Genomic DNA, 15,493 nt, shown 5'->3' with positions numbered 1-15,493 from the left:
GGGAGCCGGCATACAGCTTCCGGGTCTTGTGGCCAGCAGGACTAAGCCACTTCTGGCAAAGCAGAGCAGTGCACTGAAATGCCATTTACCTTCCCGCAGCACCACCCGCGCCCCATTTGACTCCTTACAATATCCCTAATGCCCACCATATTCTCCATTATCAAGCTCTCCAATGATTTTAAAGCGTCAAATTATTAGAAATGGATTTCAAAGCCCCACAAATCTTATTCTTCCATCAGTTTCCAGGGCATTGTGTGACACATTGCATTACTCTCTCTGTGCTGAGAAGGCAACAGTTCTGACCCTATGCATTGCAGTTTCTTGATTTTAGAGTAAGTGTTGGCCTACTACTTGTGGTGACCGGCTTCATCCTTGAAAGCATTTCTTTTAATTTTGCTTAATGATTGATTTATTTTTTTGAAGATCTGTATTAGAACTCCTCTGGGACGTAGGTGGCGCTGTGGGTTAAACCACAGAGCCTAGGGCTTGCCAATCAGGAATTCAGTGGTTTGAATCCCCGCGATGGGGTGAGCTCCCGTTGATCAGTCCCTGCTCCTGCCATCCTAGCAGTTCGAAAGCACGTCAGAGTGCAAGTAGATAAATAGGTTCCGCTCCGGAGGGAATATAAATGGTGTTTCCGTGCGCTGCTCTGGTTCGCCAGAAGCGTCTTAGTCATGCTGGCCACATGACCCAGAAGCTGTCTGTGGACAAATGCCGGCTCCCTCGGCCAATAAAGCGAGATGAGCGCCGCAACCCCAGAGTCGGTCACGACTGGACCTAATGGTCAGGGGTCCCTTTACATCTCAGCATAGGGCAGAAGACTGACCTGATGAGCAACTGATGTTCCTCCTTATGGTTCTTCAATCCAGGCTTGGACCAGATGACTGTCCTCTGTGGAGTTGGGCAAACAGCTACCCTGTACTTTTGCATTAGAGGCACTGTATCTCTGAATACCAGCCTCCTAGGAACAAGAGCAAGAAATGGCTTAAGTAGGACAATGGCTTAAGCACAGGACAGCATTAATTGCTATGGCACCATTAGCCCAAATGTACAAATATGTTAAGGGATGCGGGTGGCGCTGTGGGTTAAACCACAGAGCCTAGGACTAGCCGATCAGAAGGTCGGTGGTTCGAATCCCCGCGATGGGGTGAGCTCCCGTTTCTCGGTCGCTGCTCCTACCAACGTAGCAGTTCGAAAGCACGTCAAAGTACAAGTAGATAAATAGGTACCGCTCCAGCGGGAAGGTAAATGTTGTTTCCGTGCAGTGGCGTAGCATGGGGGGTGCAGGGGGGGCCCCGGCTGCACCGGGCGCAACATCTGGGGTTAGGGTTAGGGGGCGCAAATCCATGGGTTAGGGGGTGCAAATCCACTGGTTAGGGGGCGCAAATTACTTGCCTTGCCCCGGGTGCTGACAACCCACGCTACGCCACTGTTTCCGTGCGCTGCTCTGGTTCGCGAGAAGCGGCTTAGTCATGCTGGCCACATGACCTGGAAGCTGTACTCCGGCTCCCTCGGCCAATAAAGTGAGATGAGCGCAACCCTAGAGTCATCCCCAACTGGGTTAAGAACTACCGCCCTATATCATTACTTAATGTGGATTACAAAATTTTTGCAGACATTTTAGCAAAAAGACTGAAAAGAGTTTTGGTGGGGGAGATTCATAAAGACCAAGCGGGCTTTCTTCCAGGAAGACATTTGTCAGACAATGTGAGAAATATAATAGACATTATGGAGTTACTGGAAGCTAATATTAATACTAAGGCAGTGTTAATATTTGTGGATGCGGAGAAAGCCTTTGACAATATCTCTTGGAGTTTTATGAAAAAGAATCTCCAAGGGATGGGGGTAGGCCAAGGTTTTGAGAATGGTATAAGTGCGATTTACTCTGAACAAAAAGCACAATTGATTGTAAATAATGTGGTTACAGAAGAATTTGCTATTGAAAAAGGGACACGACAGGGATGCCCAATATCCCCATTGCTTTTTATATCTGTCCTGGAGGTTTTATTAAACATGATCAGAGGGGACCAGCTGGTTAAAGGGATTCAGGTCGGAGCTAAACAGTATAAACTGAGAGCGTTTGCAGATGATTTAGTTTTAACTTTACAAGAGCCAGACTCTAGTACGAGAAGAGTTTTAGAGTTAATACAAGTATTTGGTCAAGTAGCAGGTTTTAAGCTGAACAAACAGAAAACGAAAGTATTGGATAAAAATTTAACAGTTGCAGAAAGAGAGAAATTCCAGAGTGATACTGGTTTAACGGTAGCAAAGAAGGTGAAATACCTGGGGATAAATTTGACATCTAAGAATGTGAACCTATTTAAAGATAACTATGAGAAATGTTGGGCAGAAGTGAAGAAAGACCTAGAAATATGGTCAAATTTGAAACTTTCCTTGTTAGGCCGAATTGCTGTTATTAAGATGAATGTTTTGCCGAGAATGTTATTTCTGTTTCAAACATTGCAGATTGTGGATAAAATGGATTGTTTCAAGAGGTGGCAAAAAGATATATCTAGATTTGTCTGGCAGGGCAAAAAGCCCAGAATAAAATTTAAGATACTAACTGATGCAAAAGAAAGAGGGGGGTTTGCCCTGCCGGACTTAAAATTGTATTATGAATCAGCGGCTTTTTGCTGGCTGAAAAATTGGCTGCTTCTTGAAAACACAGATATTTTGGATTTGGAAGGGTTCAATAACAGATTTGGCTGGCATGCATATATATGGTATGACAAGGTTAAAATCCATCAAGGTTTTAAAAACCATATTGTTAGAAAAGCTTTATATAATGTTTGGATTCGGTACAAAGATTTGTTGGAAAATAAAACCCCCAGGTGGTTGTCACCAATGGAAGCTAAGGAAGTGAAAAAATTAAATATGGAATCCAAATGGCCGAAATATTGGGAAATTACAGAGTATGAGGAGGGAAAAGTGAAATTGCAGAGTTATGAGAAATTGAAGTCTAAAGTAAGAGACTGGCTTCATTATTACCAGATAAATGAAGTTTTTAAACAGGACAGGAAAATTGGCTTCCAGGTGGAGAGGTCGAAACTAGAAACAGAGCTTTTGGAACCCAGTACTAAGAATCTGTCAAGAATGTATAACTTGCTGTTGAAATGGAATACACAGGATGAGACGGTTAAATCAGTTATGATTAAATGGGCACAAGACATTGGACATGACATTATGTTTGCTGACTGGGAACAGTTATGGACTACCGGTATAAAGTTCACGGCATGTAATGCCTTAAGAGAGAACATTATGAAAATGATTTATAGGTGGTACATGACCCCAGTCAAGCTAGCAAAAATTTATCATACGCCCAATAACAAATGTTGGAAATGTAAGGAAACTGAAGGTACTTTCTATCACCTTTGGTGGACGTGCCCAAGGATTAAGGTCTTCTGGGAAATGATTTATAATGAAATGAAAAAGGTGTTTAAATGCACTTTTGTGAAGAAACCAGAGGCCTTTCTCCTGGGCATGGTAGGCCAATTGGTGTCAAGGAAAGACAGGACGTTTTTTATGTATGCGACAACAGCAGCAAGAGTACTTTTAGCAAAGTATTGGAAGACACAAGAGCTACCCACATTGGAAGAATGGCAGACAAAGGTGATAGACTATATGGGACTGGCTGAGATGACCGGCAGAATCCGAGACCAAGGGAAAGAGACGGTGGAAGAAGATTGGAAGAAATTTAAAGTTTATCTTAAGAACTGTTGCAAAATTAATGAGTGTTAAAATGTCTTGGGTAATGTAAAATAGAATTGCAGTGACAAACAATTGGATATGAGAAAAAGGATTTAAAGAAAGTGCTATAAGTAATTGAAATTAGGGGTTGCTGGAAAGATTTAAAACAGGGATGCAGAAAAAGGAGGTATGGGGAGTCGCTGAAAGAAGGTTTAAGAAAAAAGGTTAAGAAATTATACGTGTTTATGTGTTTGTTTGTTTTTGTATTGTTTTGTATTGTCTTTTAATATGTGTTGGAAAATCAATAAAAATTTATTAAAAAAACAATAGAGTCATCCCCAACTGTACCTAATGTTCAGGGGTCCCTTTACCTTTTTATTAGAACTCCTCTACATACACAGCAGAATCATATGGCATAGTCGTTCCTGGACTCTGCCACTTCATTTTGTTTAAGTGAAGATCACTTTTTAAAGTGGTGGGCGCAGATTTAAAATGTTCAGTTACCCATTGTGATTGGCCAGGGACTGGAAGCACTGGCGGAGGAAGGGGGTGCAGTGGGCGTGCTCTGCCCAGGGTGTCATCCCTGAGGGGGGGTGACATCGCCACACTGCCCCCCTGGGACGCTCACCCCCTGCCTCCGGGTGCACAGCATTTGTGCTGCTCCAGATGCCGGAGCAGCTAGCTCTGCCTCTGCCTGGAAGGGGCAAGGAAAAGTTCATATATGGGCAAGTGCTGGTTAGCAGACAGGTAGTTTTGTGTGTGTGGATTCTGTCAGAGGAAGACTACAGCAATGACAGCAGCAGAAGAAGAGTGGGATTAGTTGAGCCTCTCTCTGCTCAAGGTTGTAGCTCTGGCAAGGAAACATTTTCAGGCTCACCTGAAACTTATTTGTATTAGCAGACTGGATATCAATATGGGGCAACTATGAAGAAGACATACATTTGTACATAGACAGTATTATTGTGGAGAAAAGCAGGCGTAGCATAGCAGGAGGACAATATGATGCATTTTGACAGTGAATTAGCAGTATGACCCACTTGGCTATCAGCAAAGAACAGAATAAACAAAAAATGAATGTGAAGGTAAATATCCTATGAAAATTCAGAAGAAAGAACTGCCCAAAGACTAAAAGGTGGGGAAAGAACAGCAATGTACACTTCCTTGTGGCTACATTATCCTTTTCCTTAGTAAAAAATATCCCTGCATTATAAAACCAGCATAACTGGGAGATGGTTTAACCTACATTCAGGAAGGCATCTGGAAACAAGGTACATATCCATTTTCTGGAATAGTCCAGAATCTTACCAGCTCAGTATCCCACTCTAATCTCCTCCAGGTGTAGACTGGATCTTAAAAGAATATTCTAGAAGTGCAGCCACCTATTTATAACTCCATTCATCCTGGCAAATCTTGCATTTGGACTCACTTTTGCGACGGGGTGAGGTCCCGTTGCTCAGTCCCTGCTCCTGCCAACCTAGCAGTTCGAAAGCACATCAAAGTGCAAGTAGATAAATAGGTACCGCTCTGGTGGGAAGGTAAACAGCGTTTCCGTGCGCTGCTCTGGTTCGCCTGAAGCGGCTTAGTCATGCTGGCCACATGACCCGGAAGCTGTACGCCGGCTCCCTTGGCCAGTAAAGCAAGATGAGCGCCACAACCCCAGAGTTGTCCGCGACTGGACCTAATGTTCAGGGGTCCCTTTACCTTTACCTTTTGCATGTGGACTACCTTTTCTTGGTGATTCTGCATCCAAAGTGGTTTGGGGATGTAACTCGCTGCTTCAGACATTTCACAGGAGGCTTGAACAGATATACTTATGCTTTTATGTGTCTGGTAATGCCTGAAGTGTGGGTAGCCTAACTTTAGATATCATAAAATTAAAGGCACCAATTTCAAGCATCCATTAAACACCTCTAAAGAAAAAGGACAAACTCTGCACTGCTGGTTATGCATGGGCTAGCCTTCCCAGAAGCAAGAGTGCAGTCCCTAAATGTGTGGAACAGTTAGGGACAGAATAAGAAAACTTAACTCTGTCATTCCTGACTTTTGATGGATTATTTTACACAGCTTTTGTGTTTAAGTAGGATTATAGCACATATGCTCAATAAGATCACACGAGTCTTTTCAGGCCTCCGTAATACCTACAGGTGCCATGAAATGAATTCAGGAATGGAGAGGAAAGCTGCAGACCTGTGTGTGTTTTTTTAAAGATATTTATTGAGATTTTACAAAAACATAAGTTTACAAAATAGAAAAAGGTCATATAAAAAGAAAAAGATACAAAAAAGAGAACATAGAAAAATACATAAAAAAGAAAAAAGAAGAATAAAAATACAAAAGACAAAAGACAAATAGCTAAAAAAGAATTAAAAACAAATCCGTTTTTTGTAACTTTAAACTCATTAGCTTATTTCCTTGGCCTCCTCACACCTCCCCTTTTTGTATTCCCATTTAAATAATCAAATCAGCAAATCCTTACCCTCTTTCGTTTATCTTAACTCTGTATCTTAACATATTATAACTCTATATTTTCATCCATTATCAATTCATTGTTGCATATTCTTATTAACTTTGTTGCTAATGCCACTTATTTTCAATCCAACATCATTTTAACATTCACTAATTTTACAATGTTTCTGCAGATAATCTTTAAATTTCTTCCAATCTTCTCCCACCAACTCTTCTCCCAGGTCTCGGATTCTGCCAGTCATTTCCGCTAATTCCATATAATCCATCACCTTCATCTGCCACTCTTCCAGGGTGGGTAACTCTTGTGTCTTCCAATACTTTGCAATAAGTATTCTTGCTGCTGTTGTTGCATACATAAAGAAAGTTCTATCCTTCTTTGGCACCAATTGGCCGACTGTGCCCAGGAGAAAGGCCTCTGGTTTCTTCAGAAAGGTATATTTAAATACCTTTTTCATTTCGTTATATATCATCTCCCAGAAAGCCTTAATCTTTGGGCATGTCCACCAAAGGTGAAAGAATGTACCTTCATTTTCTTTGCATTTCCAACATTTATTATCGGGCAAATGATAGATTTTTGCAAGCTTGACTGGTGTCATGTACCACCTGTAAATCATTTTCATAATATTGTCTCTTAAGGCATAACATGCCGTAAATTTCATACCGGTGGTCCACAACTGTTCCCAGTCAGCAAACATAATGTTATGACCAATATCTTGTGCCCATTTGATCATAGCAGATTTAACCGTTTCATCCTGCGTATTCCATTTTAACAGCAAGTTATACATTCTTGAAAGTATCTTAGTTTTGGGATCTAACAGTTCTGTTTCCAGTTTTGATTTTTCCACCTGGAAGCCAATTTTTTCATCCTCTCTTATAGGCCTCTCTTATTTGATAATAATGAAGCCAGTCTCGCACTTTATCTTTTAATTTCTCAAAACTGCAATTTCAATTTGTCTCCTTCTTGTTCCAATATTTCCCAATATTTCAGCCATTTGGCCTCCATATTGAGCTTTTTCTGAGCCTTCGCTTCCATTGGTGACAACCACCTTGGGGTTTTATTTTCCAGTAAATCTTTGTATCTTATCCAGACATTGAACAATGCTTTCCTGACAATATGGTTTTTAAATGCTTTATGTGCTTTAACCTTGTCGTACCACAAATATGCATGCCATCCAAAAACGTTGTTAAAACCTTCTAGGTCCAAAATGTCTGTGTTCTCAAGAAGCAGCCAGTCTTTCAACCAGCAGAATGCTGCTGATTCATAGTAAAGTTTAAGGTCTGGCAGGGCAAATCCACCTCTTTCCTTTGCGTTAGTTAATATTTTAAATTTTATTCTAGGCTTCTTGCCCTGCCAGACAAATCTGGAAATGTCTCTCTGCCACTTCTTGAAACAGTCCATCTTGTCCAAAATTTGCAATGATTGAAACAGAAATAACATTTTTTGGCAATACATTCATCTTTATAGCTGCAATTCGAACAAACAAGGAAAGCTTCAAATTTGACCATATTTCCAAGTCTTTTTTCACTTCTATCCAACATTTCTCATAGTTATCTTTAAATAAATTTAAATTCTTAGCAGTCATATTAACCTCCAAATATTTTACTTTCTTAACTAATGTTAAACCTGTCTCCTTCTGAAACCTCTCTTTCTCAATTGGTGTAAAATTTTTCTCAAGCACTTTAGTTTCAGCTTAAATCCTGCCACATGACCAAAGCTGCAGACCTGTGTGTTGTGGCTTTTGTGAGGGTAAATCAAAACCTGCTCCATTTCTTAACAATGTCCTTCCCATTATGTTTGACACTGACAGAAGAAAGTAAAGGGTAAAAACAGAGAGAGAGACTCATGAAAATATAAAAGGTTTTCTTGACAGGGACCTGACTTGATCTTGTTTGAATAGCAGACGTCTTTTCATTTGCCATGATGGCCATGAGCCACAACACATAGCCATTAAGAACTTTGTCACAGCGCACAGATATGGGAGAAATTTGTGACACTTTTCCTGTTATTTATGATGAGACCTTGTTCATTCACTCAGAAAAGCAGATAGCCATTTTTTTGCAAGGCAGAATGTTCTGATCTGTTTCTTTGTAGATCCTTGCAGTAATATACTTTCTTAAGATGAGAGATCTTTTACATTTTCATTTGTTTTTAAACAGAAGCATATTTTTACATATTTCCCACTGAAAACATTTGTTAAAGATTGTTCTTGATGGGGTGGGAAAAGGTGGCTTAATTGCCACTGGTTCTCTGTGAATGTTTCTACCTACTTGCTATTGTGTGTCTGGTCCCCATTATAAATCCAGCTGACTTATTAGTGCACATCTAGTTCTTGACTCAAAGCAAACTGTTCAGAAACCCACAGCTGGGTCAATTCTACAATCAGAGAATTGTAGATCTGGAAGGGACCCCAAGGGTCATCTAGTCCAACCCCCTGCAATACAGAAATCTCAACTAACGCATCCATGGCAGATGGCAATCTGTCAAGGCAGCTGCAAATCTGTAATATTCACCCATAAATAAAAGACAGACATAACAGCATCCTTAATTAGGATATCTGCCATTTAATTTCATGGAGCCATTTCAACAAAGCCATTAGAATATAAGGACTAGCTTAATGAGGAGTAATGTTGGTGGATGGCCCCCGTTTAAAACATGGTGACTTCCACCACGGACTTGGCCTGGACACTTAGCTTGAGTGAAGAGACTAGCTGCATAGTCTTGAACCCTTTCTATATATGTTATTATAATAAACAGAGATGGGTTGATTCTTCATCCTGCCAGCCACTACTCAGAGGCCCTGTGTAAGTCTACTTCTGAGATTATTTGCAAACCACCTATCCACTTTTTTCCGATCACACCAAAGGCCCATCTAGAGAAATACCATTACTTCTTCAAGAAAGGGAGAATGTTCTGTGTACATTTCCATTCCCATATCGCATATTGAAAGTTATGAAGACAAACAGAATTTGAGATTTGGTGGAAATCATATCTTCTGTGTCCTGTTCAGTCTTGGAGCCCCTACCATCTGCCATGGAAACTTCTCTGGCCATTTTGCCTTACTGCCACCAGAACTCTAGCTTTGATAGAATCATGCAGATTAGGAGAAACCACATGATTCACAGCATTCCCATTCCCCTGATACATCCCCAAAATGCACGCCAGCACTGAAGACTTGGAAGCAGTGGAAGGGAAACTGTTTTTCCTTTGTTTTGATTTTATGCAAGTCCCTCCTTCCTACCCTGCTGCCTTGGCAGGAGCAGGGCGGTTCATTTACCGTACATACTCGAGTATAAGCTGACTTTTTCAGCACATTTTTTTATGCTGAAAAAGCTCCTCTCGTCTTATACTCGAGTGAGGCGGGCGGCAGCAGTGGAGGGATGAGCGGCCCAAAAGCAGCCCTTTTGGGCTGCTCCTTCTGCCTTTGCTGCCGCCACCACCAGGTCTGTGGTGTGGTGAACCAGCTTATACTCGAGTCAATAAGTTTTCCCAGTTTTTTGTGCTAAAATTAGGTGCCTCGGCTTATATTCGGGTTGGCTTATACTCGAGTATATACGGTACTTTCTCCCCATTTTAGGGGGCATTTCTCTGCCCACATTATCAACAGCATTGCCAGCTCTCAAGTTTCAAGGTGGTCATTGTGCATTGGAGTTTGGCGTAAAGACAGCCTGTTGTATCACTGCAGTGCTAAAGGCCAATGTCAAGTTTTAATTCTGAACTCAATTCTGAAACGCTGCACATTTATCAATGGCAGAGGAACCATTTTCAGAAGAAGAGTTGGCAGTATTAAATAAAAGTTAAATTCCTGCTTCAGCTGTAGTGATTTCTTGTGTCTGGACTCCAGTGAAAGTCTGTAGAGAAAGAACTAATTTGTCACAGAGCTGAAAGGAAGTTGCATTCACCTCACCCTGTCAAGCAAGCTGATTTTTGAATAGGTTGCCATATAATGAGTTCCACATATCAGATGTTAGAACTTGCCTCTGGAGTGAAATCACATTGTGTTTTGTTTTTTATAATTTTCATTTTGCCCAGAAAGAATTTCTAGAGTGCAAGGCTTTATTTATTGTAGCATCTCACAAAAAGCCAACTTTTTATGCCTTCTGTTCTATTGTGATTAATAGTTTACTTCTTGCATTTCCCTTAGATGCTCCAAGCCATAGTCATGGCAACCCCTTTAACAATTCCCTCACACATTCCCCGCGTTACATGCATATTGGTGTTTGATCAGTTTCCCTGATGGGGAGGCAGTGGGTACAGTGTGCAGGTGTACCTTCTCTTTAGATTGCACTGTCATTTCTCGATTCACTCCTTTTGGGGGCGTGAAAACTCCTGCCTGCCTGGCAGACTGATTTGGACTCGAGAGAAATGAAAATCGTTCAGACTGCAAACTTGGGAATTCACTCAAATGAAAAGAATATAAAAGAATATAAAATATAGGAGTTCTCCTTCTTTGGGATTTTTATTAATACTTGTTCTGCCACCTGAGTATTATGGCTGATCTAATTGGCCAAACCACTGCTCTGGTTTCTTTCTTCAGTTCATGGCTTTATCTTGACACTGGAAGCAAATCAATATAGATGACCCTCAGAGCTGGGACTCCTAGAAGGAAAGGCAGAAACCTGGAGGAGAAAGTTAATTATTGAAAGAGGAGGAAGATTCTTTCTATCAAGAACCTACCATAGCCGCTCAACTTACAAGCAATTTCTCTTTTCTGAAGCAGACAGGAGAATCCTTCCAAGGATCCACTGTGGCATAATAATAGCAATGAAGGCACAGAACGATAACGCTGGCAATTCGGAATGGAAGAAGTGTTGAAATAATTTAAATCTTTTCTCATATTTTAAGTGGTGATCGTTAAATATCAAAGCACATGTGCGTGTACTTTTAAAATGTGTCATAGTTTGGACAGAAAAGGAGGTAACGCTCTGTATAAATTTCAGGCACAGTAGCCTTCATTTATTTTCAAACAGGCAGCTGCTGAACACTGATATAAAAATTCCTTGATTTAAGTGAAAGTGAGCCTTGTTTAAATGAGTGGGGACTATAATGCGTTTAGGACTGGAAGGTGTCCCCCCCTTTAAAATGGATGAGTATAACTCACAATGATCAGCTTCTTTCTGTACCCTATTCTGACTACCTTGAATTCAAACTACTTCTACCTACTTCTATGGACTGGTTGTTTTGAACATTGTGAGCACAGAAGGAGGAGACAATGACAACCCTGTCTGATGTTGTTATATGGAACAGATTTTGCAGATATTAATATTGCACAGCTTGAAGCAATAGGGTGCATAAAAACTGACTCCTCTTGCAATAAAAATTGTCCAGACCCATAAATATGATTCAAAATCTTTACTTACCAAATTTGCTTAAAAACAGAAGATAAAACAAAAAATGTTACTTCCAAAAGTCATGTGTATGTCCAGCACAGGTTCCATCATCTTAGAAAATTGAAATAACTTCAAACAGACCTAAAACCAGGTATGTGTGTCTCTCTACACAGTCTTCATTAGCTTCTCTTCAGGAGAGACCTCATGGGCACATCCTTTGTTCTCTGTGGCTTCCAGAGAAAAACCCAAAGACCAACTCCCTAAAATGGCAATTTGCAATTGAATACCTCTCATGGGTGGCGCTGTGGGTTAAACTACAGAGCCTAGGGCTTGCCAATCAAAAGGCCGCGGTTCGAATCCCCGCGACGGGGTGAGCTCCCGTTGTTCAGTCCCTGCTCCTGCCAACCTAGCAGTTCGAAAGCACGTCAGAGTGCAAGTAGATAAATAGGTACCACTCTGGCGGGAAGGTAAACGGCGTTTCCATGCACTGCTCTGGTTCGCCGGAAGCGGCTTAGTCATGCTGGCCACATGACCCGGAAGCTGTATGCCGGCTCCCTTGGCCAGTAAAGCAAGATGAGCGCCACAACCCCAGAGTTGTCCGTGACTGGACCTAATGTTCAGGGGTCCCTTTACCTTTACCTCTCACACATGCATGAGAGTCAGCAGAGAATATCAACAGTTAATTAACACCCCATCTAGCTGCTCAGAGAGCTCTTCTTAGCCCCTTTGTAGCTCAATGGAATTTTCAAGTTAAGCTTCAGCAATAGACAAACAGGCATTTTCCATTTTAGTTGTCCAATAGATCATTATGCTTGACAGCAGATGCAGCGGCTGTCCCACCTACATCTCTCCAGTAATGTTGAAGTCAGTTGTGTAGTGTTTTTCCAGTTTCCAAAGGGAAAGAGGCTGCTCCCACATAACCAGGGGTTCAGTTGGTACTGGAGCAGGACAGAAAGCACACACTGTTGTGACTTTCAGGCCACTAGGGTGGCATCAGAAGAAGCTCTAGAGCTGGCAGAATATTAGCAGTCTAAGCAGGCTATCGATGTTTCCTCAAGCAGCCAATTTTGGAACCTGAAATGTCAATAACCTCCACCCATACATAACACACCAGGCTTCACTCTGGCTCCATCACTCTGGCTTGATCCCTCATACTAGCATGTTCTCTAACTTACCTGATTCTCCTCTCTGCTCTATTCCTCTACTTTGTCAGATTTTGAAATCTAATGCTCGTACCCCTAGGAGAGTCACCTATTCTCTAGTTGGAAAAAGTGAGCTCCAATTAAGCAATGTGCTCCCCCCCAAAAAAAGAAAAGAAAAGAAGAAAAAAAGAAAATGCCAATTGGGGTGAACTGACTGATTTAATTACACAATAAAACAGGGTGTATTTTAAAAGCAGATTTAAATAAGGTTTGAACTGCATACATTAGGACCGAAGGGACAAAACTCAGTGTGCATACCTTGCCTTCCAAGATGTTCAAAACAACAAATGATGTATGTTATTTAATGAAGAGATGAGGGCAATACTTTTGTTAACTCTTTTCAAATGCAAATTACCTGGATTTACCCACTATAGCATGATTCAAGTGCAAGAAGCAAAACCATGAAGGAGTATTCTTTTCCTAGCACACATTTTATATTCCATCTTTCATGTTATCATAATATTGGTAAAGATAATAATACTATGGAAGTATTTTATGTAAACGGTGAAAATTAATCCTTACTTGTCATAAATTAAGTTATTTATTTAAGACATTTACATAGCATTTAATTATGCACATTTCTAAGTGGTGAGCATAAAAACAACCCCCAGAAAATGGGGTGATGTAACAATAACAATTTACCGTAAAACCAAACACCACTTTAAAATGCCTGCAGGAACAAGATGGTCTTAATCATGTGCCTGAAGGTTAGCAAGGAAGGGGCCTGAATGTGCAGCTCCTATTAGTTAGGAGCCATGACTGGGTTATGTGGGATCAGGCAGTCCTAAAGATAGCCTGTTCCTTAAGACTACAGTTCTCCTTTCCACCCTTCATTCAAGTACTCCTCCTTTTTATTCACAATGATTACTTGTAGCCTCTGTCAACCTAACCTTGACTGTTGTTGGTTTTTGAAGAATTGTATAAAGTACCTGAGACTTCACCACAGAGCCAGTGTGGTGTAGTGTTAAGAATGGTGGACTCGTACTCTGGTGAACCAGGTTTGATTCCCCGCTCCTCCACATGGAGCTGCTGGGTGCCCTTGGGCTAGTCACACTTCTTTGATTTCTCTCAGCCCCACTCACCTCACAGAGTGTTTGTTGTGGGAGAGGAAGGGAAAGGAGATTATTACCTGCTTTGAGACCCCTTAGGGTAGTGATAAAGCGGGATATCAAATCCAAACTCCTCTTCTTCATCAAACCAGAAGCTGCTTACTACAGGCATGAATTACATTTATGGAATTGCCTCACAGCAATTTCTCTTTTGATTTTGTTTTATTTTAGGAAAGAAAACACATCCATTTTTTGTTGATTTTAAAGGACAATTAATTAATGCTCTGCTTGATCATCCCTCTAAGTCAGCTTCCTTCTGCAGCTTCTCAAAGCCTCTGGGAGTTCAGAAGCAGAAGACTAGGACAACAGACCTCCCTGTTGCCAGTCACCAGTGCTAAATCTGAAGAATTCTGTCTCTGAAAAAGGGAGAGGTTGCATTTAGTTGTCATGACTAGAAGCTGTAGATGGACCATACCTCCATGGATGTGTACATTTTTTAAAAACAAAAAACAAATAAGCTGCTAGACGTGTTCCACTAGTGCCATGAGTTAAATACACATTGTCAGCCGCGCTCTGAAAAGTGTTATTTTTTAAAATTCCCACTGAGCTGTGCAACCTCCCTAGTGAACTCTAAGGAGACATGCCTGAGGCTTTGAGAAGAAAAGTTCCACAAGCCAATCCTGAGAGGACAGACCTCAGAAAAGAGCTGTGTATTCCCATAGCTAACAGGGCAGCTTCTTGAAGCATATTACTTTTGAATTAGCACAAAGACTGCATAAATCCTTTCCCTAAGGTTTTCCTTTAGTTCTGATCCTAAGGCCTTGAGGTGTGCCGCTTGGGAATGGCATGATTCTGCCAGACAGTTTCTCCACACAACACAACAGCAAAGCTAGCAAGATTTCCCATCAAAACTGCCTAGATAAACCTTCTTTCTTTCCTTCGATTTTTCTTTTTTCTTTTTCATAACTTGCCTATGGGTTCCATCTTGCTGAGAAGAGAGGTTTGGGTAAGAAAGCTTGAGAGCCACAAAAAATCAGTACAGACCTAGCTGTTCAAGTATTTGCCAGTGCAATTATACACGTGTGACAAAGGAGGCCTTTGGGGAACATGGGGACATAATGGGAGAAGACGCAGCAGCTGACCCCCATGGCTGAGAAGCAGTCTGCTCAGGCTTTCACAACAGCAAGGTGGGATCTTGTTAGTGCTCAGGACAATATTTTAATCCACCGTTTCTGCAAAGGAGGGCTGCTCTTCTACTCATTACATGGCTAGAACGCAAGGGAGAGATGTGCTAAGAGGAAGGAGCGCTTGGCAAATCCACACCGTGATCAACTCTCACCCGGGAACCAATGTCCTCACTGTGGAAGGACATGTGGGACCAGAATTGGCCTCCACAGTCACTTACGGACTCATTGTTAAAACCGTGTTTATGGAAGACAATAGTACTCGGCCACGAGGGATCGCCAAAGAAGAAGAAGAAGACATGGTTAGTGACAGAGGAAGGTAGCTGCAAAGGGAGCAGAAATAATAATGATAATAATTTATTATTTGTACCCCGCCCATCTGGCCAGGTTTCCCCAGCCACTCTGGGCGGCTTCCATAGAAACCAAAAATACACTAAAATATCACACATTAAAAACTTCCCTGAACAGGGCTGCCTTAAGATGTCTTCTGAATGTCAGGTAGTTGTTTATCGCTTTGACATCTGATGGGAGGGCGTTCCACAGGGCGGGCGCCACTACCGAGAAGGCCCTCTGCCTG

The sequence above is a fragment of the Podarcis raffonei genome, chromosome 4, assembly GCF_027172205.1.
Source record: "Podarcis raffonei isolate rPodRaf1 chromosome 4, rPodRaf1.pri, whole genome shotgun sequence".
Lineage (NCBI taxonomy): Eukaryota > Metazoa > Chordata > Lepidosauria > Squamata > Lacertidae > Podarcis > Podarcis raffonei.
Note: the sequence above shows the minus strand (reverse complement) of the source record.